Source organism: Carassius gibelio, chromosome A4 (genome assembly GCF_023724105.1).
Source record: "Carassius gibelio isolate Cgi1373 ecotype wild population from Czech Republic chromosome A4, carGib1.2-hapl.c, whole genome shotgun sequence".
NCBI classification, from domain to species: domain Eukaryota; kingdom Metazoa; phylum Chordata; class Actinopteri; order Cypriniformes; family Cyprinidae; genus Carassius; species Carassius gibelio.
In genome coordinates this window covers 29,534,859-29,562,239 of record NC_068374.1, presented here as the reverse complement: position 1 = coordinate 29,562,239, position 27,381 = coordinate 29,534,859, and the positions used below count along the sequence as shown (strand labels likewise).

Here is a 27,381-nt window from a genome sequence, read left to right as displayed (position 1 = left end):
GCATCTCTACTCACAACTCTTCACAGTCATTTAGGACTCTTCTAACTCATTTAAAACTATGTTTATGAGGTCACTCATCAAAATGTTCATAAAGGAAACTGATTGGGACAGGAAACTTTCCAGTTCATTTACAAAAACAAAGCTCAGCAATTGCAGATATAGAAATACTAGTGCAGATAACAAATTACTTCATGTTTTGAGTTCATGTTAGTTAGCCTATTAAATCAACTGTAGGCTACATTTTTAAAGACTCAAAAGTATTGTTATTAAAAAGTATATTTTAGCAATGCTTGTCAGGAACACATTAGTTTACATATATTAATGCATATAGTATATTAGTAGGGTATTAAAAAAGACAAAATATATAAAAAGTTCATCATACAGAAAAAGTTTGCAGCTGCACTTGTATGTGTTTATACTGAAATACCGATCTATTCCTTTGGTGACAGTAAAGGACTGAAATGGTAAACTTGATGACCACTTAATTGTTAAATGAATAATAGAACTGAATCAATGGAGTTCACTTAGCAAAACTGTAACGAGATATTAACATCTAAATAAAATAAGAAAAAAAGTAGCGCTCGATGAAGAGGATACTTACCTACAACAGGGGCGATTCTAGGATTTTTTCAACTGGGGGGGCACAAGAGGGGCCACGATTAATACAGAGGGGCCAATCTTGTGTTGTTTGAACTGTATATCCAAATCATTTCAAGAGTTCAGTAACCTTTAAAATCAGTAATAAACGGTGATACCCTATTATATTTTAATAGCAGTTATTCACTGCTCTAAATAAAAAAAAAATCGAATACAATTTGTATTAACTTTTCACTTTACAAAAGTGAAAAACTGTAATAAAAAAAATAATCCAATGTATGAATAGTGTACAACTCACAAATAATAATAATATTATTTATTTACAATAGCCTTATATAATATATATATAATAGCCTTATTTATATAAATGCAGAATAACATTAATAATTCATAGAAAAAAAATACACAATTAATTAATTAATATAACTAATATAAATGTAATATAATTTCATAATATGTTTTTGTTTATTATCCACATCCCATTAAATTTGCATAGCAGCAGTTGCACTAAATTTGCATTGATGAATAAACAAAATCTACTTATGTCAAGACTAATTAATCTTGAGCATATTGATATAAAAATATAATATATCCATACTTTGTTAGAAAGCTACTTGTTCAAAAAGGTAGCTTTAGTTTAACATGTAAAATATGTGGATCCTATAAAACTGTTTAGAATAGCTTAATTAGTCCAGTGTTATTTTAGTATTAATTATTTATTTTGCTATTTAATCATGCATTAAATAATTATGTATGATTTTTTTGAGAATGTTTCTGGGTGTCATCAAATGACGTTTTGTCAATAACTTCTGTGAAGGGAGGGAGAGAGAGCTTTCCAGGGTGCAGACAGCAATCGCGGACCACCATGGTGATTTAGAACACCAACTGAATTTATTAGAAATCTACAGACGCAAATAGACTACAGGTGTAGAAAAATAAAGACCTATATGTGTATTTTGGACTTTTTTTTCACCACAAGTCTGAAAGAAGACATGTTACTGAAGACAAACAGCCCCAAATCTCAAAATTGACCAGTAAAAAAAAACAATGTTTTTGCATGTGTCTCACCCATATAGACTTAAAAAAAAAGTCTCGAGTGTGGAGCGTTAGATAAACATTCAAGATTTGTTTCGTCACCTCACTTGAGTGAAAAAAGTCGCTAATCGACTGCATGATTAAATAATGACTTTATTAGAATTGTTATTATAGTTTTTTAAAACCATTGCTTTAAATTGCGTTGTTGCCTATATCGGCTTGTTCGGCCGAAAAATAAGTAAATCGTAACGCAGTAAACCCCTTTTACATTCAGCATCAGAGGAGCATATAAATATAATGATTAGCATCTTGGTCTGCTCTATAGATAACATCGTCATCGAACCAGGTCTGTCTAACACCGAAAGACGTTAACGTTAGTACCAAACACTTCTTGCACTGCAACAACTCGCTAATCGAAAAACATAAGCTATTTAAAATAGGTGCTTTTTTCGTTGGAAAACAGCAGCTCGCTATTCCTGGTCCTCGTTGAGAAGCATCGCGACTCAATCATGAGTTATTTACTAAACTGAAAGATTATAATTTGAATTTGTGAGTGACAGACAAGTAGAAATGTGGGGGCACACTGGGGGGCTAATCAGTTTTCATGAGGGGCCAGTGCCCCCATGGCCCCTCCCCTGGCTACGCCAGTGACCTACAATCAACCGAAACGAACCTGCAGCTCCACACTATCTCTGTCAGCAGTGAGAAGATGTAATGTTGTGTGCAGCTTTGTATGACTCGGTCAGGGGCGATTCTAAGATTTTAATTTTAGGGGGGCTCAGCCCCCAATAAGGGTATGATTAAAAAATTATATTTGACTATTAGGGTAGGGTTGTATACTACTAACCTTATTGCAATCCACTATTCCATTGTATTCCCTGTATTTCATATATGGGAGTAGGAGTACTGACTGAGCCATATACAACACTGTAAAAAAAAACTAATACAGTTTTTTAGATGTGACCAGTCACTGGAAAATTTTGAATTGGGAATGTAGATATTTACAATAAAGACTTCCTGATTCAGTATTAGGACATTCATGTTTATCCTTTGATGATACCACTGCTTTTTCTTATGAAATGTATGTGGAAATTGGCAGAAAATTAAAACAACATAAGGGTTCAATGACTGCAATGAATCTTGGGAATACAGTGGTATTGTGTGTGTGTGTGTGTGTGTGTGTGTGTGTGTGTGTGTGTGTGTGTGTGTGTGTGAGGCTGTCTGTTCTATTCTCACCTGACTGTTGCTCATTTGCAGACCTACTCCCGCACGACAAAAAAAATGTTGTATATCCATCTACAATGAAATATAAATTATTATATTTTATTATTATTATTATTATTATTATTATTATTATTATTATTAATTTTTAGCTTTTTAGCCTTTATAATCAACAATACGGTTGGTTATACATCAAGTCAGCCCCTGGAAATTTATTTCATTTCAAATCATTTAACTAACCAGCTAATATTCATTAAGAATATAGACAAAACATGTATTAATGTAATTGTCTATTGGCAATATGTTTAATCTGTTCTATATTTATTTCTATTTATTAAAAATAACACCATTATCAATTTGCCACTTCTATAAATCAATTACTTAAAAAAAAAAAAAATAATCACAGATCCCTTTACTCTTACTCTAATATATGTATCATGATACACTAATGATTCATTATTACTTAATACAAAATCATATTTAATAATAGAAAACAAAATAACTCCACATGATGTTTCTCTCTCTGTGACATTTAGTACTTTCAGACAATGATGTGTCTTTAATCATTTCTGTGAATGGCTGCATAATGTAATGCCGAAATACACAATAATATGTTTTGAATTTCAAAAAGTAAATTAAAATAAATCATGATCGTTTTCTAAAGTATGTTTTCATGGGTGTTAATCGCTTCATTTTTGTTGGAAGAAAAAACAACTGTCACACCGTGATAAAGGCTGAAAGTGAAAGCAGCGAAGACGTACTGGTATTGGATGCGAGAACACACACACCACACGCACACACGCACGCACACACACACACACACACACACACACACACACACACCTTGTACTCTCTGATGTTCGCTCTGCTCGGCGCCCCTGTGGATTGAAAAACGCGCTGAATCCGTGCAGACTCAGATCAGGGGAGGAGCCGGAACTTGATGCAGCTTGCCACCGTTTCAAATGAGTTTTTAAAGGGGACAGAAGCGATCACTAATTAATTAATCAAATAATTTTTTAGGGGGGCTGGGCATAAGTTTAGGGGGGCTGAAGCCCCCCTAAAAAGGGCCTAGCGACGCCCCTGCTCGGTACTGCAGGGAAGGACAATCCGACCTAAAGAATATTAAAAGAATCATAAATTATCAGGACATAGCCATGTTTTCATGAATGACTGAAGCATTTGTGTAGATGAAATTACTGTGACGTCACACAACAGGCAGCTGTACTTGTTTTATATTGATGGAGAAAACATGAGCTGCATTGGGTTCTAATGTTCTGTTAAGCATTAAGTCATAATATGTTGTACAAGTTATTATGAAGTGATTCATATGGATTACAGTGAAGATGTGTTTTGTATGTGTATGTAACGTCTTAGGTTGTTGAACTACACATAAATCAACACTTATACAGTCTGATAAATGATGCATATAAAAGTAAAATGCCCAGCAGACAAGCAATATGCATATTTATTTACTGGTTAAAAACACACTTTATAACATATTAACAATGTAAATAACAATAACTATTAATTTAATTATTATTTTAACTAAGTTAGATTTATCCACTTACAAATCTCTAGTGCTTGTTGCAGTGATGCTGAAGACTGTTAAATCCCTCACGCTCATTTGGTCATATGTTTAAGATGTCTTCAACTATCACTGTGGTTGTGCTTTATAAGGTAGGATCTCAAGCTTGATTTCATAGTTTGTGTAATGTCTTATTATAATATTCATTAGAAGTCTAAAAAGTTTTCTTTTTATTTATATCAACAAGGCCAAAAAAATATATATATACAAAACTCTCAAAGGCTTAAAAGTTTTAATACAAAAAGGGATGGGGTGGGGAGGGGGGTATAAAAACCTGAGTTTTAACATATCAATAACAATATCACTCAAACATTGTTCAGATTTGTTGAACCGAGGCAGTGGATGATCACTGAGACGAATGCCCCACTTCTTTGTTTGACTCCTCCTCCACATCATCATAATCTGTTATTAAATACTAAATATCAAATCAGGCCAAATGTTTTTATTGGATGAATATTTTAAAAGTCTTAACATGAAAACATTGACTAAATTAAAATAAAGATGTTAATATAATGAGAAAAAAGGGTTATAATAACTTACCCAACAGGTTTCTCACATCTTCACTGACATTCATCACATCATCATACTCCTCCTGAACTCTCTCTGATCAAGAATGACAGAAAAACATGTCACATCAGTTTATAAAACAATTCTCATTTGAAGGATTATTTTTCCCTTGAGTGACTTTATTACACAGAACACACATCTCAGGCCCTAGTCCACAATACACTGGTATTTTTATAAACAGGAGTTTTCCTCCATTTAAAAAACTTGTCCACATGAAAATGTAATTTAAATTATGCATTTAGCAGACTTACATTGCATTCAGGCTAACAATTTTCCCCTTACATGTGTTCCCTGGGATTTAAACCCCCCCAACCTTGCACAACCTAACACAATGCTCTACCACTTGAGCTACAGGAACACATGATGCAAATACACACTATGAATGAAGTGCTGTCCAGAGCATGTGAAAGTTGCCAAACCATCAAGTGGTGATATAAAAGACAATAAAGCCTTGTTGGCCAATCAGAAGCCTGATAAAAGTGTCCACTGTGACATCACAAGCTAAAAGTTGCTACACAACAACACTGCAATCAGAGTTTCTGAAAATTTTCACCCTGGAAGGAGTTTTTAAAAAGGTTCACTTTCAGTGACCTGATACTGTGTTTGTGTGTGTGTGTGTGTGTGTCTGTACGAACGACCAAACCACACAGAACCAGCTATAGTTTTGAAAATATGTTCCTGTGGACAGGGCCTGATACTTGTTACATGTTTCCTGTGTGTTTTCTGTCCTTGTCTGTTGTGTGCCTTGTTTGTCTTTATTGTTAACCTCATTAGTTCCCAAAGCCACTCATTTGACCACACCCATCTGCTTGTTGCTATAGTAACTCATTAGTCTCTTGTTCTCAATCGAATCCACCTTATTTTTTCTGTAGGAGTGTGTTCTTTTGTAAAATTTATGTGTCTGGCTTCCAGTCTCATCTGGTTCTAGCTATTTTTAGCTGTACAAAACAGCTTGTTTTGCTGCTTGATATTACAAACTGATGTGTCTTACCTTATTATTTGAATGCATAATCTTAATTATTAACACACTGGTTTGTAGTGCTTAAAATGTTACCATTTACTGCACATTGTTATTTTTCTCGTTATTTCCCTACAGCAGCTAATGAACCAGAAGTCTCACATTCACAGAAAATGACTTACTTCTGTGTTGAATAATAAGGTGGATAAATGTCCCTTGTGTTTCCCTTGGTGCTTGTTTTGCCTGTGTTTTGCATCTGTGTGTTTTTTGTTTCCCGGTTTTCCATTTTATTCTATTAAACTGCAGTTAGATCTGATCTCAGACAGCTTTGTCCAGCACATCACAATACTCATGTAAATATGTGAACGGTGATTAAAAAATTTAGTTCTGTGCATCTCACCTGTTAAACCTCGAGACCTCGGTCTATTAATGATGACATCATCATAATTCTCTGGGGTGTTCACTACACATGCAAATATGAGTCAATTTAAGTGTAAACCAAAAACTCAAATTAAGGCAGGAATGAAAAATATTATCTTTAATATTATATTATAAGTGATATTAATAAAAAAATATATATATTTATTTACCTTTTTTGATATCAGAGTCGTGTCCACTCGTCATGACATCATCATAACTCTCAGGCGTGTCTTCTACAAATTCACACATTTATTACATTCAGAACAAATTTGAAATATCTATCTTACATATATTATAATATTTTGATTTAAAAGTATATTATATGCTGCTGTAGAATAAGAGAGTGGCACCTGTCTCACGATCTGGTTTCAGTCCATCAGTGATGACATCATCATAGTATCCCGGTGTGATTTCCTTCATCATCTCTTCTGCTTCAACACACAATATGTTTGGATACAAAAGCCAAAATATGTTGTTGCTGCAGATCGTAAGACTGAAAATGTATTATATGTCATCTGATAATGAATCATGTGATCAATTTAAAAGGTCACTGACCTTTTAGGTCACTGCCATTGGTGACATCATCATAATATGCAGTATTGAACTCTTTTGCTAATAAAGGAGAACAGACCATTAATATACAAGTAAACAGCAGGATTTGAAAAGTATTGAGTCATTTATCAAATATAATATGGAATTACTAGTTACAGTTGTTCATTATAAAATTATTATTCTTTTTTTTTTTCTTTTTTTTTTTTACATTTTGTGGAATGATTATGTGCTTCAGCTCTCTAACCTGAGAGAAGCTCATCAGCATCTTCATACCCAGAATGCAGTTCTTCAGAGATAAGACTCCCTGTTAAAGAAGAGCAGAACAGAAACATGTTCTTTATTACAAACAGACTGAATCCTCTTTCCTTTCGATTATAAAACACTGTGTTAGTGACAACACAACAAATTACTTTATTATTTAACGTAATAAAGAAAAAAATCCTATGGTGTTTAGGCCCATTAGCAAACATATGAGCCCATTTCTTACTTCCAGAAATATACACAGGAAGAGACAAACACAGACACACACACACACACACACACACACACCTGCATCTACTGTACATGTACAAACATATAAGTCCCTGTTTATGACCCTCTAAAAATACACACAGGAAGAGAAGCTGACTGACACAAACACACAAACACACACACACACACACTCCCTCCCTCTCTCTCTCTCTCTCTCTCTCTCTCTCTCTCTGTCTGTCTATCACACACACACACACACACACAAAAACATGCACCTGCAGCTCTGTGGTTTTCTGTCAGGAATTCTGTGGTTTGAAGCAGGAGGTTTAACAGGACTAATAATAGATGAACATCTACTGCCTGACAGACTCTTATTAATGATATTAAATGAGATTGATGGCTCATGTCTCACCCCTCTGAGTGAAGTGACTGTGTCTGTGCTGAATCTCCTCATAAACGGCCTCAGACATCATCCTGTGTCTCCTCTTAGAGAGAGCTGTGAGTGTAGACAGACAAACCTGCATCAGTTCACAACACATGACTGATCACACACTGAATAAGACACAATATGACAGTCTCTGGATCTCTCCTACCTCTCCTCATCACTCTGTTCTGCTGAATCAGTATAAGCAGTGGCACTAAGAGCAGTAAGAGCACAACTCCCAGAACAATCACAAGCACTGGGAGAAACACTGGTGGAGGAGTTTGTGGAGGAGAGACTGATGTGGAGCGCACTGAAGGAGAAACTGATGATGTTGTGGCAGGAGTAGTGGACACTGACACATTTGGCAAAACAGACACAAATACATTCAAATTATGAATACATAAAATTATCTCAAATTGAACATTATTCCTCAGTGTTTGTTGTGACCTGCACAGGTGAGTCCAGCGTGCTCTTTGCGGAAGCAGTCAGTGTGGTTATTCAGGGAGAGACGACAGTCCCACAGGTGAATCTCATTCCCTCTGCACTCGACTCTATTCAGCCACACAACACCTTCACCTGCACCAAAGACTGAATACCCATCAGCCCTCAGTGCTGCTCCACAACCCAGCTGCCTGCAGACCACCTGAGCATCGCTGATGTCCCACTGATCATCACAGACTGAGCCCCACACAGCGTTATGATACACCTCCAGCCTCCCAGAGCACCGGCCGTCCCCTCCACTCAGTCTGAGAGGAAGATGATCTAAAACACACACATCAGCACTGACCAGCTTCAGCACAACATTTACAACAAAGTTTAAAGTGGTTATAATAATAATACAATTATAATAAACTTACTTGAACACTGTCTCTTGTATGGAGATGGTGAGGTAGAACATGTCAGAAAACTCTGAGGTGACTCACTAATTTGATCCTCTGAGATTAAAACATTAAATTTTAATAAATCACTAAATAGAATAAAATAATTAAAAGACAAAAACTTATCATATTTAAACAAACAAAACATGACAATTTCAAACCAACTTAAATCATTTAAATATCATCTCACTTGAGCAGGTGATTTTGGCCACTTCATTATCACAGTCATACTTTCCCCATGCTGAAGATGGACACTGCCATAAAGTGGAGTCATGTCGTCGACATTTAAGATTATCAAGCCAGTTACGAGGCTTCAGTCCCTCTGAATAACTGGGTTCACTGCCAGATCTTCCACAGTTCAGCTCTTGACAGATCAGACTCGCTGTGTCTCTGTTCATCTGGTTCCAGCAAACATTACCCCAGGATCCATTGTAGAAAACCTCCACATTCCCCTCACAGCCCTCAGTTAACCTGATCTCTTTAAACTCTAGATGGAAAGGGATGTGCATTAAAATAACTGCAATTCAGGTATAGTGCTTATTTTGAAATAAATAACCAAAATAACTGGTTAATTCAAGGTTGATTCATGCTGATTCATCTAAAATATTATGGTATCCTAATGTTAATGACATGATATGCTATCAGCATTTGCAACATGCATTAGCCTTTTTGGCGAGAAAAACAAAAAAATACATGAATGGAGAACATTTCCTCTTAATTATCGTAATACTGTTACTGACATTTATCACTGGCAACGTATGTTATCAGCATTTGCAACATGCATTAGCCTTTTGTTGGGGGAAAAATTACATTTCTGGAGAGCATTTCCTCTAGTGTACCGTTTACCTGAGCACACGACTCCTACATCTTTCTTGTGTTGTCAGTCATGTTTTACCCAGCCTAGAGAAGAGCAGCTCCACAGGGACGTCTCATTCCCCTCACACTCCACCTCATCCAGCCATATGTGTCCAGAACCAGGACCAAACCAGGCTGGTACCGGCTGGTTACTGAGGGCCACTCCACACTGCAGCTGTCTGCACACCACATGAGCATCTTTAATATCCCAGGAGTCATCACACACTGTCCCCCATGAGCCGCTGTGAAAAACCTCCAGCCTCCCTGCACAGTCTCCCCCAGAACCCACCAGCCTGATGGACCCACGACCTGATATTCAGAGACAGAAAAACACATTATTGGTCACAAACAACTGAAGAATCTGTCCAGATGTTGTTCTTCTCACCGATGCAGGTGATTGACAGCTGTTGTGTGGAGCTGCAGTTGAGAGTTTGTGGAGAGCTGCAGTTCCCCAGATGAGCTTCACTCCCAGAGCACTGGAAGCCCGTCACACACTCATGACTGTGTTCAGGACTGGACAGAGATGCTCACAAGTCTCTGAGCTAGAGTCCAAGTCAAGTCTCAAGTCTCTGAGCTAGAGTCCAAGTCAAGTCTCAAGTCTCTGAGCTAGAGTCCAAGTCAAGTCTCAAGTCTCTGAGCTAGAGTCCGAGTCAAGTCTCAAGTCTCTTTATTATATTAAGTCTCTGGTTATAATAAATGTTGCATCACGTACAGCGACCCATCCAAGCTGCTTAGAACACTGCATAGCTATATATAAGGAATTCAAAGCATGTAATATGTTATTATGACAACTCTATTTATTAGCATACAATATCAACTTTGATTTTGGTATATAATCAGTGTAAACAGGCTATTGCAACATGACAAAAACACCAAGAATGCTTTACTTTTAAGTTAATATCTGTATTTTGCATTTATGGATTCAGTAATGGCCTTCTGTCTGTCCTGGCTGTATAGCTGCACACCTCTTGTCTGGCTTAAGAATGAACAAAGCTACGCTGACTTATGTTATTCATACAATACCTACTCACAAATAAACATCAAAAACAAAGCCGGCTGCTATGAATTTCTGTGCAAAACAGCTTTTACTACAAACACTTCAACACAAGAACATTGTTATCACACAAGAACATTTTGATAGAGAACCAAAAATATTTAAAGTAGATAAAATTAGAATAAATAAAATGGAAATGTCTACATACTATTACTACTGTAAACTTTGCAAATAGGACATCAGCCCCTTCAAGTCAATGAACAATAAGAAAGTGGGCTGCAATGAATATCTGTGCAAAACGTCATGGCTCCGCTCCTACCCAATGACAGAGGCACGCAGGTTTTTTTCCACTGGAGTACTCACGTGAAGGATGCGTGCACAACTGATAACTAATATCATCACGCTATAAAGGGTTGGCCTGCGCTGGGTGCGCCCCTCCCCCTATAACTGTTCTGTCTCGCGGAGGAGCTCATTTGTGTGCATCTGTGTGAAACACGCGCTCTGAAACACGCATAGGAAAAAAGAGCGACAGAAAGAACGGCTCCCCTCCAGCCGTGACTCGCTCCCATCGTTCATGTTTATGAGCCGTTCAAAAGAATCGGTTCGTTCGCGAACGTCACAACTCTAACAGCGATCTCATGTGACGTTTACTAAAAATTAACATTGTTCACGAGTCCCGGAGCTCGAGTCCGAGTCGAGTCTGAAGTCTTTCGAGGACGAGTCTCAAGTCGAGTCTGAAGTCACTGTTTGTGCGACTTAAGTCGCACTCGAGTCCGAGTCTCAAACTCGAGTCCCCATCTCTGGGACTGGATAAAGAGGAGCCGGAGAAGTTCAGCACAGAGCCACAGCCCAGCTGTCTGCAGACCACAGAGGATTCAGAGAGACTCCAGGAGTCCAGCAGAACTCTCCTCCAGACCTGATGGATGAAAACTTCCACCTCCCCCTCACACTGTCTCTCTCCAGACAACCGCACCAGACCGTCATGAAGAACCAGAGAGGAATCTAAGTGAAAGATCTGACATTTCACTAAAATACTGCAAATGTGTTAAAGACTACAGAGGAACAATTGGGAAATAAATATGCTTTATATCAATATAACATTTCTATAAGTAAATTCAAAATTTAAATAACACAATAATTAATCTTCAGTCGGAAATGTATAGGGAATAAATGTTGTATTTTGTATAAGATTAAGTCTTCCAGTAGCATAATGTCAGTAAATGCTACAGTAATAGACTCACTAGAGCAGATGACTCCAACATCTCGTCTATGAGAACATTCAGCTCGACTCCATGAAGAGATGGAACATTCTGAGAGTTTTCTTTCATTCCCGTCACAATCAAACACATCAGCCCAGATTTCACCACTTCCTTCTCCAAACCAGTCTGATCCCACAACAGACACAGCAATCCCACAATTCAGCTGTCTACAGAGGACACTGGCAGCTCTCATATCCCAGCATGCATCACACACTGTGCCCCATTTACTGAAGTACTGACGTTCAACTCGACCAGAACATATGTCAGGACCATTGACCAGTCTGAGATCAGTGTAACCTGCAGGAAATTAAAACGTATTTAAACAAGACATGACATAGGGTAGTTTAGAGGGGAGAACTGATTGTTTATTTATTTTTATTTTTATATTTTTGTTATTGTTGTATTACCATTTATAATGCATAACATGCTCATTAGAAATGTTGATAAAACAATTGGATCTAATATATTTAGCGATTAAAGTGTTGGATTTGATTTATTAACTGACAGGATAAACAGTGACATTTTACCAGAACATATCAGTCCCACGTTGTTGTCTTGAGAGCACTTTATGTCATTTGAAGTTGGACACGATCGAATGTGTGATTCATTTCCTCTGCACTGAATCTCTTGTGTCCACATCTGAGCATTTCCTTTACCAAAAGCAGCTGCTCCCAGCACCTGTACAGGAGCCCCACAGTCCAGCTCTCTACACACAACCTCTGCATCCTTCTGGTCAAAGGCAGCGTCACACACTGAGTACCATGTGTTCCCATAAAGCACCTCTAACCTCCCGGAGCACAGGTGAGGTCCATCAGCAAGTCTTGTAAATCGTCCATAGTTTATGGTTTCTACATATTTGCATAATACACAAAACCAATTTCATTAGAGTCATGGTGAGTGAAGCTGTCTTACTGTGAATGTTACAAACAAACAACAACTGTGAGTGATTAAGTATATCCTTCAGTTGAATATTGTTATTAAAAAAACTGTCAATTCATAAACAAAATCATGTCAAAAACAAAAACATCACAATTACTCGTAAATTGATTGTTTATAGCTAGCTCTGAAACTAATTGTATAAAATTATTGTATATTGCATATGTTGTGTTAAGAGAAGAAAGGTTGATAAGTGATTATACAATGAGCTGCATGAAATCACTTACCTGAGCATATGACTCCAGCGTCATAATTATGATAGGCACAGCCGCTATCATGTTTACCCCATCCTCTTGATCTACAGTCCTTCAGTGTTGACTCTGATCCATTACACTGCACTTCATCCATCCAGATTTTTCCTGATCCTCGTCCAAAGTAAGAAATTCCTGGTGATTGTAAAGCCTCTCCACAGCTCATCTCTCTACACACCACTGCAGCATCAGTCAGATCCCAGTAAAGATGACACACTGTTCCCCACTGACCATCATGAAGAACCTCCACTCGTCCAGCACAGCGACTGTCACCATTCACCAGCCTCACATTCACACTGTCTGTCCATGAGGGATACATCATAAAATTAGCATACAACAATAAAATATTATAAAAGTTATAAGAATAACATTTAATTGCATAATATTAATCAGAGATAAATCAACACAGTATAGAATGTTTAAAAAAATACATTGAATTTCATCTGTCGCTGAGTGTACTTACTAGCAGTGATGAGTGTAACCAGTGAAGACAAAAAAATAAGTGTCAGACAGTTTTCCATCACTTTGTTTGCCCAAAAAATGAATTAATTCAGCACCAAAGTTTCTCCTCTGCTCCCTCAAACACACTGAAGAAACTGGCTCCTGTCAGCCCCCTAAAGAGAGAGAGAGACTCACAGCTGCCAATGACACTCACTGTTACCTTATTAGACACAACAGAGGAAATCATCAAACACAATCAGTGACAAATCAGAAAGCAGCATTTTTATTTTCTCCATATATATCAATAAAGTGTGAGCGCTGATGAGCGGGACTCCTCCTCCAGCGTGAAGAGACACTTCACTGAGGACAGACTCGTGTCAGTCAGAAGTCAGTGTGGAGATAAAGTCACACTAAACTTAAAGCAGATTGATACAGAAACACTGCAGCTTATATTCAGCATCAAAACCTGAACCTGAACACAGCAGACACAAGCACTGATGACTGACTGCTCACTTACTGAAACTTTATTTTAAAATGATTTTTGCTATAAATTTATAAATTAGAATAAACTGAACGTTTTAAAGTTATTTTTAGAAACAAAAGTGCATAATATTAGGTGGATTTTACTTCACCATTATGATTTTCTAATCAAGAAGAAAATAAACAGTATGTTAATATATTATCAGATGAACTGGACTGATTGTGTTCAACAGCAGAAGGCTATTCAGACAAGATCTGTAAATAAACATTGTTTTCTGTTCTAAAGATGTTAATTTGGCATCATATTAAACTCAATAAATTTTTAAAGAGATAGTTCACTTTCAAATTAAAATTTGGTATGTTTTAGCTTACCTCAAGGACATCCAAGATGTAGATTTCTTTCTTCCCGCAGTATTTCCCATTTTGATATTTTTAGGTCAAACCGTTCTTGCCTATGACTCATATAATGGAGGTCACCTCAAAGAGCATGCACAGAGAAGTCCAAATTAAACAATTCCCCTTCATAAGTACACATTGATGACCTAAGACACGAAACTAGCAGTTTATGTAAGAAACATCTCGGTTACGTATGTAACCTTGGTTCCCTGAATAGGGAACGAGATGCTGCGGTGACGTCACCACGTATGGGAACACCTCTGGTGTGACGAATGTCTGAAGCCCTATACCATCCCGCCAATCCTATTGGCCAAATGGCGCATAGCACCACCCTGCGCATGCGCGAGCATGATATACCTGGGTGCAGCGCGCCATTTCGCTCAGATTTCATGACTGAAGATGAAGAGTTATCAAGGTACGGAACGGCCAGAACCGCAGCATCTCGTTCCCTATTCAGGGAACCAAGGTTACATACGTAACCGAGATGTTCCCTATCATAGGTCACTTCGATGCTGCGGTGACGTCACCACGTATGGGAACGATATACCAAAACGCCTGACGTACCTGATAACTGAGATCCGAGGAAGCAACTGCTCAAGCGGAGAGAACCCGGGAGCCAGGGGCCATCCTCACATCCAGACTGTAGGATTTGATAAAAGTGCTCGGTGAGGACCATCCTGCCGCGGCACAGATATCATCCATAGAAGAGCCACTGAGAAAAGCTTGAGAAGAAGCTACAGCTCGAGTGGAATGAGCCTTAACCCCTAAGGGCGAAGCGAGTCCGCGCGCCTCATAGGCCAAAGAAATCGCCTCCACCAGCCAATGGGACATGCGCTGTTTTGTAACTGCATGGCCCTTACTTTTATGTCCAAAGCAGACAAACAGCTGGTCAGAACCACGCCAAGGAGCTGTGCGATCCACATAAGTCTTTAAAGCTCTCACAGGGCAAAGACTTAGATCTCCTGACCCGGCCTCGGCAGGCGAAAAAGCTTCCAGAACCACTTGCTGAAAGCGAAAAGGGTTAGATGCGACCTTAGGAACATAGTTAGGCCTGGGCCGCAGCAGCACCTTCACAGAGCCTGGTGCAAATTCCATGCATGAGGGTGAAACAGAAAGAGCCTGTAAATCCCCAACTCTCTTGAGGGAGGATAAAGCCATGAGAAGAAGTGTCTTCAATGTCAGGATTTTATCCGATACGGTCTCCAAGGGCTCAAACGGATGCCCTGATAAACCTAACAACACAATGGATAAATCCCATGAAGGAACTCGCACAGGGCGGAAAGGCCTCAGCCGTCGCGCACCCTGTATGAAACGAGAAACTAATGGATGACGCCCCACAGAGGCACCGCCTATGCATTCGTGGTAAGCTGAAATGGCTGCCACGTAAACCTTTAAAGTGGCTGGTGTAACGCCATCCGAGAAACGCTCCTGGAGGAACTCCAGCACTGAAGCCACTGGGCAGTAAACTGGATCCACATTATGATTACCACACCAGGCTGTAAACAGTCTCCACTTGAAAGCATATAAGCGTCTCGTAGAAGCTGCTCTAGAACTCAATATAGTCTCAGTAGTTTCAGCAGAAAGACCGGGACATACTAACGCACTCCGCTCAGTGGCCACGCCCACAGTTTCCACAGATCTGGCCTCGGGTGTCAAATCAGCCCCTGTGCTTGTGATAATAAATCCTGTCTGATGGGAATCTCCCACGGAGAGCCCGCTAGCAGACTGATCAGATCCGCAAACCACGGCTGCGTGTGCCATCGCGGAGCCACCAGCAGCAGCTGTTCCACTCTGTCCCGGCGTAATCTGCATAATACCGCTGGGATCAAACGAATCGGAGGAAAAGCATACAGACTGGTCTTGGGCCAGCTGTGAGCTAACGCATCCACGCCCAGGGGCGATGGGGAGCGTAGGGAGAACCATAGCGGGCAATGCGTAGTCATGCTCGATGCGAATAAATCCACTTTCGCTTTGCCGAATATCCGCCATAAAAGATCCACCGTCTGGGGGTGTAATCGCCATTCTCCCTGTTCCAGAGCCTGTCTGGATAGCAGATCCGCTCCGAAATTCAATCGTCCGGGGACATGAATGGCCCGGATCGAGAGAAACTTGTCCCGAGACCACAGAAGAACACGCCTCGCCAGCCTGCACAGGGGGCGAGAGCGCAATCCTCCTTGATGGTTCAGATAAGACACAACCGCTGTGTTGTCTGATCTGAGTAGCACATGACGGCCGATCAGCAGATCCGAGAAATACTGGAGAGCCAGAAAAACTGCCAGTAATTCCAGTCTGTTTATATGCCAGCCGCGCTGAGCCGCTGTCCACACTCCGTGGGCTGGTCGCCCTCGACACACAGCTCCCCAACCAGTCAAAGACGCGTCCGTCGTGACAGTCTCTCGGAAAGCATAAATTCCCAATCGAACTCCTGACAGGAGAAATTCGGTTGACATCCAAATTTTCAGCGACATCACACACCGCCGTGTCACCGAAATCGTGCGATGCGGGAGACAACGGGGTGAAATATTCCGCCTTTTCGTCCACCACTGAAAAGGGCGCATTTGAAGCAATCCCAGACGAATCACGGGGGATGCTGCTGCCATTAGACCCAAGAGCCTGAGGCACAATCTCACCGTCACCGTGCGACCTGCTTTGAAGTGCCGCACGCATGACGCAATCGACTGAGCGCGCGGGAGAGAAAGCTTCGCTGTCATCGCGCGAGAGTCCAGATCTATTCCAAGAAAAGTTATCCGTTGAGAGGGAGTTAAAACACTCTTCTTGAAATTTGTTCGTAAGCCCAGGCTGTTTAAATGATTCAGCACAAGATCTCGGTGAGAGTGTGCTTGAGTCCGCGATTGCGCTATCACCAGCCAATCGTCCAAATAGTTCAACACACGAACGCCCTGGAGCCGCAACGGGGCCAGAGCTGCGTCCATGCACTTTGAGAACGTACGGGGCGCTAAAGCCAAGCCAAAGGGAAGAACGCGGTACTGATACGCTTTGCCCTCTAAAGCGAATCTGAGGAACTTCCTGTGTCTCTTGACGATCTGAATATGGAAATACGCATCCTTCAGATCGATCGTAATAAACCAATCGCTTGGTCGGATCTGAGACAGAATATTTTTCACCGTCAACATCTTGAATTTGCTCGGTCTGAGTGCAAGATTCAGACGGCGTAAATCCAGAATGGGTCGTAACCCGCCGTCTTTTTTCGGTACCACGAAATAACGGCTGTAAAAACCTGTCTCCATCTGAGAGGGGTGTACTTCTTCTATAGCCCCTTTGCTCAGCAGAGCTGACATTTCTTGTCGCAGCACCGCCATTTCCGTAGACTTCACCGTAGTGGGAAGAATTCCGCGGAAAGGAGGCGGGCCTTTCCGAAACTGAATAGTGTATCCGTGACAAACCGTGCGTAACACCCATTGAGGAATGCCGGGCAAGCGTTCCCACGCGGCCCGAAACAATATTAACGGTTTCAAAGCTTCCGCTCCCAGCAACGCCGTCATACGCGTTAAAACGACCGGACACGAAAAACCCGTGGTGTTCGTGCACCGGGGAAGCGTATGCGCCGGAGTCGTTGCGTTCCGTTGAGTATAATCCTGAAGCGTGTCCACGGCAGGAATTAGGCCAACAGATGGAACATCGGGCTCTGCCGCTAGCGAAAAAGCGGCGGCTGTGTGAGCCGTCATAAACGGGCCGTTTGTGTAGGGTCCTTGAGTCGTCCCTCGAACTCCGAAAGCAGGATTGCGCAGAGTGTCTGAGGGAGCGTCTGTCATTACAGCTCGATCCAATGTTGCTCGAGGCGCTGTTAGCGGCGAGACAATCAATGTTTGAGCAAGGGGACTGCAATGAGAGTGTGGGATGCGCGAAAGCGGTCCGACAGCGCTCTCTAGCGGAGGGCACAGTCCCTGGCAAGCAGCAGAAAGATCAGGAGCTGCTATTCGGCACCCGAGAACGAGAGGCTTTAGCCGTCGAGGTCAGGTTCAAACGCTTACGTTGACGCTGGTGCGCCGGAGGAAAAACCCTAGGGCCCCAGTCCTTACGAGGAGGCGCCATGGGTGTAGGTTCCTCTCGAGAGGCTGCTCGCTGGCGGTGAGAGGAGGTTGAGCGAGAACGCGCGGGCGCTTGCCGGCGTTCGACCTCCCTGGGTCTGCGGGGAATCAGCTGGCGGAAAGCGGCTGATTGTTGTTTCGCTGCCCTGAACTTCTCCACTACTGACGTGACAGCCTCACCGAACAATCCATCCCTGGAGACAGGGGCATCCATAAGGAAAGATTTATCCTTCTCCTTAATATCGGTGAGATTAAGCCAGAGGTGGCGCTCAACCGAAATCAAACCGGCCATAGTACGGCCCACTGCACGAGCGGTATGTTTGGTAGCGCGTAGCGCCAAATCCGTAGCTCTACGCAGTTCTTTAACTGCCTCCGGTGTGATGCCCTCACCTTCATCCAATTCCTTCAATAACTCCGCCTGGTAGGCCTGAAGGACCGCCATAGAGTGGAGCGACGCAGCCGCCTGACCAGCCGCCATGTAGGATTTACCCACCAAACTAGACGTGACTCGACACGCCTTCGAAGGAAGAAGGGGGCGAGACTTCCAAGCCGCGGCCGAACTAGGCGCAAGGTGTTCGGCGAGAGTCTCTTCCACCGGGGGCATCATAGTATAGCCATGGTTCGCCATATCAGAAACGGTGGCGAAATCCGCGGCCGCGGCGTTAGTAATCCGAGCCGAAATGGCTGTTTCCAGGACCTCGAAACCTCCTGGTGGAGGTCCGGGAAAAAAGGCAAAGGCCTCCGGGGCTGTGTAGGTGTCCGACTAGTTAAAAAACGGTCGTCCAGCTTGGAAGAAGGTTGGGCCTCGGCCTTGTCAACCTCCCAGTCTAGCCCCAATTTACCCACCGCACGAGAAACCACATCCAACAGCTCACTGTAGGAGGGGGAAACACGCCTCTCCTGTCCGCTAGGAGGAAGAGGGCTAGTGTCGGTCGCGAAGTCCTCAGACCCCGAGGCCGCGGTGGATAAAACATCGTCGTCATAGCGTCCACAACCGAAGGAGATGGCGGTGCATGCCTCCGGTGTGGGAAGTAAATCCTCATTAGAGAAGACGACGGGCTCAGTATAAGTTTTATTCTGCAGCAGGGTAGGGGAGAGCGAGCGATGTGGAGAATATTCCAGCGCTGCGCTGTCCACAAAATCCATGTCGCACGTGTCACCCCAGGCCCTCGCCTCGTGCGGTGCCTCGGCAGTCGCAGAGGTGACCTGACGGGGGTTAGACTCGAGGGCGACATTAGAGAAAACTTCCACCCTGGAGCGCAGCACTCTGAGCCGCAGGCCATCACAATGGGGACAGGAAGAAAGGCCGCTAAGCGCCGCCTGTGCGTGATGTAAACCAAGACATACTACGCACCTGTCATGAGTGTCCCCCGCCGTGATGTACCTGGTACATGGCTCCTTACATTTTCGAAAGCTCATCGCGTCCGCGAAGAGGAGTTAACACTGCTCGAAGAGATCGCTGGAGAACGCGAGACGATAGGGCACAGATGATTCGCTATTCCTGAAGGAATGAAATCTGAGCGAAATGGCGCGCTGCACCCAGGTATATCATGCTCGCGCATGCGCAGGGTGGTGCTATGCGCCATTTGGCCAATAGGATTGGCGGGATGGTATAGGGCTTCAGACATTCGTCACACCAGAGGTGTTCCCATACGTGGTGACGTCACCGCAGCATCGAAGTGACCTATGATAGGGAAACGAACAGTATTTATATCGTTTTTACCTCTTGTATTCAGGATCGCTCCTGAGTACTTGATCTGTGTATTCTGGTTCAAATAAATATGGTTGTGAAAAAAATTAAACGTTGTCTATGGATATATTGAAATCGTCTTCCATTGCAATTTCCTGTACGTCTAAATGTTTAGATCTTCACAGTGAAAGGTAACACTTCCGAAATCTCTGTGTAAACCATAGACAGTAAGTGTAAACAATGAGTGATGTACACGTGCGAGAGATCACTTCCGAGGCTTTCCGCGCTTGCACAGACTAAGCCAGAGCGCGCGTGCATGTCACATCAGGAAGCACTCGCGCACTCAGATCAGTTGGATGTGGTTGTGTACAAGAGGTAAAAACGATATAAATACTGTTTGTTTTCTTACACAAAATGCTCGTTTCGTGTCTTAGGTTATCAATGTGTACTTACGATGGGGAATTGCTTAATTTGGACTCCTCTGTGCATGCTCTTTGAGGTGGTGACCATAGACCTGCATTATATGAGTCACAGGCAATAACGGTTTGACATAAAAATATAAAAATGGGAAATACTGCGGAAACAAAGAAACCTACATCTTGGATGCCCTTGAGGTAAGCTAAAACTTATCAAAATTTAATTTCAAAGTGAACCATCCCTTTAAGTGCTTATGCCTGTAATGTGTAATTCTTCCAGCAGATGGCAGAAAAACACTTCTAATTGTAAAGTGCAGCAGATAAGAGTCTTGTCCTTGGGAGCTTCTCACTTTTTTCCAGACAGACTTTTTTATTTTTATTTTTTTGAACAAGATTAAATTACATGTATATGACAAACAGTAAACATGATACAAACATTATACATTAAATAAACTTCTTTACATTAGAGGGGCTGTAAATTTATATAAAAATATTAAAGCGTTTTCAAACTTTCAAGCTTTTTTTAACAGAAAATCATATAGTATCAATAAAGGTGTTTTTTTTTTTTTGTTTTTTTTTTGCATGAGAACTTACATTTGTGAATACTGAATTGTGCCTTTAAAAAAAAATAAGATTTATCAAGTAAACATGACGTTTTTTTTTTTTTTGCTGTTCTCCAGTATACCAATAATGCATATTTCCATAACAAAACAAAATGATTATCAAATTTTGCACAATAAAATCACATACATTTTGCCAAAATGGTTTTACAAAAGGGCAATGCCAAAACAAATGTACCACAGTCTCAGGGCAACTGACACAAAAGGAGCAACTAAAATCAATATCAGATTTAAATTTGACCAAATAATATTAGGCTGAGTAAATCCTGTGTATAATTTTGAATGATACTTCCTAAACCAAGTTTGTAATTTAATACTAATTAGGTATAAACAAACCTTTTTCCAAACAATATTGTCTTTTTAGTTTATTCCGATATTAATAAAAATGAGGCAAATGCACAATATCTTGTTGTAATAAAGCTCTTATTGAACTGTTGTATATAAAAACAGATCATGACTGTTATAAAACAGATGTTATATAAGAACTTATTATATTAGGCAGAGAACACTGTTGGATGTTAATTCTTGTCTGATGTCTAAATAACATGCAAGCTTAAGGAGAATTGGCAACAGGATTTTTATAATGTGCCGAAAACAAATCCCATTTCAGGGAAGGGGGGTCCCATAGGGGGCCCCAAACACTGGCATGGTTTGTGTACCGCTGCTGTTGGTCATCAGAGCAGTCATATTACTTTGTAAATATTTTGACCAACAGAGAGAGCTGCGAGCACCACTAAAAATGTATCAGTTCAGTTCCTTTGACGCACACTACACCTAAACACGATTCTGCTCCTAAGCAGTATTCAAGGCTTAGTGTATCCCATCATGCATCATGTTCAGGATCTTGTGCTCCGAAATCGTGAAATGGAGGAAAACATTTGACTAAGTTAAAATAATTTGATATTGCATATAATCTTATAGTAAAACAAAAAAAGTTGTATTTTTTTTTTTTTACATTTAATTGAAACAAAGATGAGTATGTGTATTATGTACATCATTTACAACTGTTTTTATTGCTTAATAAGAAGCACCACAATTATTCAGTTGTGTTGTCTGTTATAGGGACGACTGAACAGACATTCAGAAGTTTATTTTAAAATGCAAAATATTGAAAATAACATATTTATATATATATATATATATATATATATATATATATATATATATATATATATATATATATATATATATATATATATATATATATATGTTCAATTGTTCTACACACCCCTTACTTTTGGATTACTTTAAGATATGTAAATCAAAAAAGCAATTTTATTTAACTATGACTTTAAAATTAAAGATAATAAAATCTATAGTAAAAAGTATTTTAAACTATTAAAAATCGTGTCTTGTTTCACTATCTAGCTATTAAAGCCCGTATATATATATATAAACACATATAAACATATAAACATATATATATATATATATATATATATATATATATATATATATATATATATATATATATATATATATATATATATATATATATATATAAAATGCTATGCATTAATCTACACTGAAAATAATGACTTTGTGGTGTGGTAAAATCTATTACATTAATTAATGTAATTTATACATTGTAAAATCAAGATTAAGTTGTAACTATAATATCTTAAGTAAAAATTACACTATTTATTCATGTAATAACATAACTGAGAAGAAAGAGTAAATTGTATTATATATTTACAAGTACTATTTAATGTTTTATGGTCACAGCACATTCACCTAAAAATACTAAGTAAATGTTAATCTGAAAAGCTAAGTGCGTTTGAATCCGCGCGCTTTTTTTTTTTTTTTTTTTTTTTTTTAAACAAGATCCTTCTGGCAGTGGCAGAGACGGTTGGTTTGGTTTGGGCGGTCACTTTTGGCTGACTTATCTTCGGTAAGTTTTGACTTTTCTACTTTAGATTTGTGATAACAACTATGTGTTCATTTTCATGGTTTGATTATTGCATAGACGTTACGGTTCAAAATTATCTGAACGTAAGTTTTAATCACGCCATTATCCACTTCTATAAAGTTGAGACTGATGGTTAGTCAAAACTAAATGTAGTTAGCCGCGTTCTTGTAGAAAAAGTCACCAAGTCTGGTTAACTTCAGAGTAATTTAATGTTAGCTGGCCGTGATTAAATTCAAACTGTCATGCGTTATGTAAGGAAATCGATGTAACGTAACATTAACGTGCTGACTGCCTGTGTGTGTCCTATCTAATGTTAGCCTTATTTAAAAGTGTCTAACGTTAACGTTAGTCGTTTTAAATCCACTGAAAATTTCGCAGCAAGTAACGTTAGCTTATCAAAGTCTGCATCAAAGAAGGAACGTTTGGAAAAATGCAGTAACGTTACCATGGCAGGTGAACTTCGCTACTAATTACGTTAAACATTGATGTGTAGCAGCAAGTGCTTGTATGAATTCAGTCATTTTATTTTAATAAGCTAGCGGTATGAAGGTACGGTCATCAAATCCTAACGTTAGACCACAGCCTTTCACGGCTTAAGTGAGGGAGGTTAGCATCAGTAGCTTCATCCATGTGAATCTCCGTCTAGGAGATGAAGCAAGAACCGTTATCTTTGAACGCAATGGGCGGCAAGCGTCTACGCCTCGTTGCCATGCCAATTCATTTTCAGGCACAAACTCGTAACAAGTTCATTGCTGTATTAAAAGCAATTAAAACAAAATGTAAATGAGATCTCAATGACACAATTAGTTTCTCTCAACAGGTAAAAGAACAGTACAGGAGTGCGTGCGATATCTATCTGGTCTGACACGGCAACATTCAAATATTTGTAATAATACTATAATATTGCTGTTCTTATTTCTCAAACTTACACACCAAGGAATCTTTTCAAAAAATGTCTAACAAATATATAAAAATGTGACAAATAGATAAGTAAATGCATGTTTTTGACAGGTCATAAAACTGTAATGGATTGGAATATATATATATATATATATGTATATATATATATATATATATATATATATATATATACATATATATATATATATATATATATATATATATATATATATATATATATATATATATATATATATAAAAATTTTATTTTTAAAAACTTAAATTTAACTTGTTAAAATCTGCAGAATACTGCACACAAGACAAACTGCATGCAGGTATATATGCAGAACAGCTCCTCCTGCTTGTAATTCACACAGTATTGACACATTATCAATCTGTTCACAGTACCAAAGCAGACGTGAAACTGTCATCCGCAGCCTTATCCTGTACCTCAGTGAGAAAGAAGAAGAGCTTTTTGAAGATTGCCTGGTAAAGCATTATTTTTTTTTTGTCATAAAAATCATTTTTAAGCGCAAGTGAAAAAGTAAGACACAAACATGAAGATTTTCCAATCAGCAATTGTCCAAATTATGTGCAGTCACAACTTAAACGTAGTCTGGATATTAAAAAGGGTTTCCTGGCACTGTAAAGGTGCAGAGTCACACAATGTATGGTTTCGCACAACATTCATTTTATGGGTACAATCTGTGAATTGCATCTGTCTTGCGCAATGTTCTACTAACTTTTTTACTTATGTTGACTCAAGGTAAAACACATTATACTGAATTTAACAATGTGAGTTATGTTAAGTAATTTTTAGCGAGCATGTTTGTTCTGCATTGATAATTAATCTCTTTTGTATTTGTGTCTCAATAGAATTGTGTTCTTTCTTTTTTATAAACTGTATGCAGGAGGACACTTGTAGTGATGCCGCTGAACACACCCTTAAGATACTGGTCATCCATGGTGCTGATCAAGAGGATCCAGTCGATGTGTCCATCATGCGGCAGTACTGCTAAAGCTTGAACACTGCTGATGGGGCTTATTTATGCCCTCAACCTGGCATACACCCCAACACTGCTACACCTTTGAGGTGTTCCAGAAACATTTCCTGGACCTGAATGGTGTTAAGATGTCCCCAAAAGTGCAATCTTTATAGTTGAAGTTGCTCTCTTAAATGCTATCAACATGGTACATGCTGTACAATCGAAGCTGTTGGTAGACTCCAAGTTACATCTCCAGTGCAAATATTTTTTACAAAATCTTGACTAATTTTTACTTCTTGAAATGTTTTAATGTGTTAAGGTTTTAAGAGCATAAGGAGCACTTAGTATCGGTTTGAATGTTGTTATTGCATTAAAGGGTTAGTTCACCCAAAAATCAAAATTAGGTCATTAATAACTTACCCTCATGTTGTTCCAAACCTGTAAGACCTCCATTTATCTTCAGAACACAGTTTAAAATATTTTAGATTTAGTCCGCTCTCAGACTAGGACTTTATTCATCATTGTCTTCTCTTCCGTGTCTGTTTTGAGAGAGTTCAAAACAAAGCAGTTTGTGATATCCGGTTCGCGAACGAATCAATTCGATGTAACTGGATCTTTTTGAACCAGTTCACCAAATCGAACTGAATCGTTTGAAATGGTTCGCATCTCCAATACACATTAATCCAAATGAAATCAAATGACTTAAACTGTTAACTGATGAGTCAGTCTTCTGTTTGTTATCTAGCTTGGCTTGGTGTTAATCTTCAGTTCTCTCTTCACAGCAGTTCAGTCAGTGTACTGTTTGAGTAAATGAATTACTCCGGGATATTGGTTTGTTTGAACTCAGAGGGAGTGTCAGCCACATTAAAAAAGTGAACAGCTTAAGTCATTTGTGGATTAATGCATTTTGGAGACGCGAACCGTTTAAAACGATTCAGTTCGATTTGGTGAACTGGTTCAAAAAGATCCAGTTACATCGAATGATTCGTTCACGAACCGGATATCACAAACTGCTTTGTTTTGAACTCTCTCTCACAACAGACACGGAAGAGAAGACAATGCTAAATAAAGTGGTAGTTTTTGCTATTTTTGGACCAAAATGTATTTTCGATGCTTCAAAATATTCTAACTGACCCTCTGATGTCACATGGACTAGTTTGATGATGTTTTTCTTACCTTTCTGGACATGGACAGTATACCGTACACACAGCTTCAATGGAGGGACCGAGAGCTCTCGGACTAGATCTAAAATATCTTAAACTGTGTTCCCATAATAAACGGTTTGGACTTGTTTGGAATGACATGAGGGTGAGTTATTAATTACATAAATTTAGATTTTTGTGTGAACTATCCCTTCACCTATTTGAGAAAATATAATCCCAGATATGTGTTGGATGGAGTAAAATGGATTTTCCTTTTCTTTAGGGGAAATTGTTGGTTAATTCTTATTGTAAATGATCCGAGAGGTTACTGAATGTACCTTACCTACTTATCAGTTGATGTGAATATGTGAATGTTGACATAATAAACTGTTAAACTTTATTGAATTTATTTGTGATTTGTGAGAAAAGTATTTGATGCAGAGAAAATAACTACATTTATTTGGTAACACTGAAACAAATTTTGTAACAGTTACATAATAATAGTGAGTAATAAAAATTCATTAAACTAAGTAATTCAAAATGTTAAATGGACAGTCTAAAATCTACTTAATTAATTCATAACAGTAAATATAACAGATTTATAAAATTTACTTGATATTTTCACATTTTAAAATTAAATTTACTTAATTACTTTTAATAAATAGAACCTGCTAAGTAAAATATAATTAAGTAACATTTACTTAATGTCTTCACAAATGTTACATTTAGAGTTAAGTAAATTTCACTTGATACTGGCAAGTAAGTTGTACTTGATATTACAGCAGTAAAATTTACTAAGAAAAATTGAGTGCAAATTGTTACAATGATTTTATCAAGTAAATCCTACAAGTTGTTTTTATCAGTGTAGTGTCAGTTTAGAATTACAGTTTTTATTTTTATTATTATACATTTTTCATTTCTTTAACTTTATTTTATTTCATTGACTGATTCGGGTGGGGACTCTCATGTTAATTTCTATATTTTCAGGTTCATTTCCGTTACAAAAACTTACAACTGCAGTCATACACACCATGAAGCTTTAAATCAAACACTGAATTTAGCTAACTCCATACTAGTCGGACTCGTAACTGCAAATGTTCAAGTTAGTTGAGTAGTATTTGTTAAAGCAAGAGTCTTGCAAAGCTTAAACTGTACAACTGTCTTATTTCCTTTATCCTCTTTGAAAACAAAATAACTGTGACATTTCCATACATTAAAAACGTTTTTCACTGCAGAGACCAGCGTAATTAATTTACTGTAGCAGCGTCTGTCATCTGATGAGAATAATTGAGTCAACAGGTGTCAACAGAACCAGGAACTGTGCAGCGCTGCCTGGATATATAGCGTTA

At 39.2% G+C, this 27,381-nt stretch overlaps 1 long non-coding RNA gene across 1 annotated transcript; it reads left to right on the top strand.

The window, feature by feature from the left end:
- The first annotated feature begins 22,613 nt into the window (after positions 1-22,613).
- Positions 22,614-26,368, top strand: LOC127976433 (uncharacterized). Its single transcript, XR_008157788.1, has 3 exons — positions 22,614-22,986; positions 24,310-24,393; positions 24,816-26,368. It is a non-coding gene; the product is annotated as an uncharacterized LOC127976433 (long non-coding RNA).
- The last annotated feature ends 1,013 nt before the right edge of the window (positions 26,369-27,381 follow it).